This window comes from Rhinopithecus bieti, unplaced genomic scaffold (assembly GCF_001698545.2).
Source record: "Rhinopithecus bieti isolate Rb0 unplaced genomic scaffold, ASM169854v2 scaffold_4600, whole genome shotgun sequence".
NCBI lineage: Eukaryota > Metazoa > Chordata > Mammalia > Primates > Cercopithecidae > Rhinopithecus > Rhinopithecus bieti.
Genome location: NW_016804545.1, coordinates 928,757 through 931,200, shown reverse-complemented (window position 1 = coordinate 931,200; position 2,444 = coordinate 928,757). Strand labels below are relative to the sequence as shown.

General features: G+C 43.2%; 1 protein-coding gene and 1 pseudogene across 1 annotated transcript in view; one reads left to right on the top strand and one right to left on the bottom strand.

Annotated features, from left to right (window-relative positions):
- The window catches only part of PRKACB (protein kinase cAMP-activated catalytic subunit beta), a 172,409-nt gene that overhangs the window by 101,335 nt on the left and 68,630 nt on the right, over positions 1 to 2,444 (bottom strand). The window lies entirely within an intron of this gene.
- Positions 550 to 2,085, top strand: LOC108527675 (hemicentin-1 pseudogene; annotated as a pseudogene).

Below are 2,444 nucleotides of genomic sequence, written 5' to 3'. Positions count from 1 at the left end.
ATTTATACAGCCAACAGACACATGAAAAAATGCTCATCATCACTGGTCATCAGAGAAATGCAAATCAAAACCACAATGAGATACCATCTCACACCAGTTAGAATGGCAATCATTAAAAAGTCAGGAAACAACAGGTGCTGGAGAGGATGTGGAGAAACAGGAACACTTTGACACTGTTGGTGGGATTGTAAACTAGTTTGACCACTGTGGAAGACAGTGTGGCGATTCCTCAAGGATCTAGAACTAGAAATACCATTTAACGCAGCCATCCCATTACTGGGTATATACCCAAAGGATTATAAATCATGCTGCTATAAAGACACATGCACACATATGTTTATTGCAGCACTATTCACAATAGCAAAGACTTGGTACCAACCCAAATGTCCATCAATGATAGACTGGATTAAGAAAATGTGGCACATATACCCCATGGAATACTATGCAGCCATAAAAAAGGATGAGTTCATGTCCTTTGTAGGGACATGGATGAAGCTGGAAACCATCATTCTGAGCAAACTACCGCAAGGACAGAAAACAAAACACCTCATGTTCTCACTCATGGATTACACAGAGGACTACATTCAAACAGGTCCTGGACAGCTGTATGCCTACTCAACCCGGCTGTTCACCATTGATTGCATCAGCATCCCATACACATGGAACCACACCGTTTTCTATGATCAGGCACGCGGAAGAATGCCTTTCTTGGTTGAAACACTTCATGCATCCTCTGTGGAATCTGACTATAACCAGTTAGAAGAGACACTGGGTTTTAAAATTCATGCTTCAATATCCAAAGGAGATCACAGTAATCAGCGCCCCTCTGGGTTTACCTTAGACTCAGTTGAACGTTTTGTGCTGATGAGGATGAATGTGCAGCAGGGAATCCCTGCTCTCATACCTGCCTCAATGCCATGGGGACCTACTACTGCTCCTCCCCTAAAGGCCCCACCATGGCTGTAGATGGAAGAACTTGTCAAGATACTGATGAGTGTGCTTTGGGTAGGCACACCTGCCACGTTGGTCAGGACTGTGACAATATGATTGGATCCTATCGCTGTGTGTCCCATTGTGGAACTGGCTTTCAAAGAACCTCTGATGGGCTGAGTTGTCAAGATACTAATGAATGTCAAGAATCCAGCCCCTGTCAACAGCTCTGTTTCAATGCCACAGGAAGTTTCCACTGTGGATGTGAACCTGGGTATCAGCTCAAAGGCAGAAAATGCATAGACATGAACAAATGTAGACAGAATGTATGCAGACCAGATCAGCACTGTAAGAACACCCATGGTGGCTTTAAGTGCATTGATCTTTGTCCAAATGGAATGACCAAGGCAGAAAATGAAACCTGTCTTGATATTGATGAATGTAAAGATGGGACCCATCAGTGCAGATATAACCAGATATGTGAGAATACAAGAGGCAGCTATTGTTGTGTATGCCCAAGAGGTTGTTGGTCTCAAGGAGTTGGAAGACCCTGCATGGATACTGATGAATGTGAAAATACAGATGCCTGCCAGCATGCGTGTAAGAATACCTTTAGAAGTTATCAATGCATCTGCCCACCTGGCTATTAACTCACACTCAGTGGAAAGACATGCCAAGATAACGATGAGTGCCTGGAGCAGAATGTACACTGTGGGCCCAATCGCATGTGCTTCAACATGAGAGGAAGTTACCAGTGCATCAATACACCCTGTCCACCCAACTACCAACGTGATCCTGTTTCAGGGTTCTGCCTCAAGAACTGTCCACCCAATGATTTGGAATATGCCTTGAGTCCATATGCTTTGGAATACAAACTCATCTCCCTCCCATTTGGAATAGCCACCAATCAAGATTTAATCCAGCTGGTTGCATACACGCAGGATGGAGTGATGCATCCAAGGACAACTTTCCTCATGGTAGATGAGGAACAGACTGTCCCTTTTGCCTTGAGGGATGAAAAGGAGTGGTGTATACAACACGACCACTATGAGAAGCAGAGACCTACCGCATGAGGGTCTGAGCCTCATCCTACAGTGCCAATGGGATCACTGAGTATTCATAGTTTATACAGCTGTGTCTGCCTATCCATACTAAGGAACTCTCCAAAGCCTATTCCACATACTTAAACCACATTAATCATGGCAATCAAGCCCCCTTTCAGATTACCGTCTCTTGAACAGTTGCAATCTTGGCAACTTGAAAATGGTGCTACACTCTGTTTTGTGTGCCTTCCTTGGTACTTCTGAGGTGTTTTCATGATCCCACAATGGTCATATCTTGAAGTATGGTCTAGAAAAGTCCCTTATTATTTTATTTATTACATTGGAGCAGTTACTTCCCAAAGATTATTCTGAACATCTAACAGTATATATCAGGTTTATAGTAGTGTAGCACCTAAGATCATTTTTCTGAAAGTCAAACCAAACAACAAAAAACAAAACAACTGATTCAAA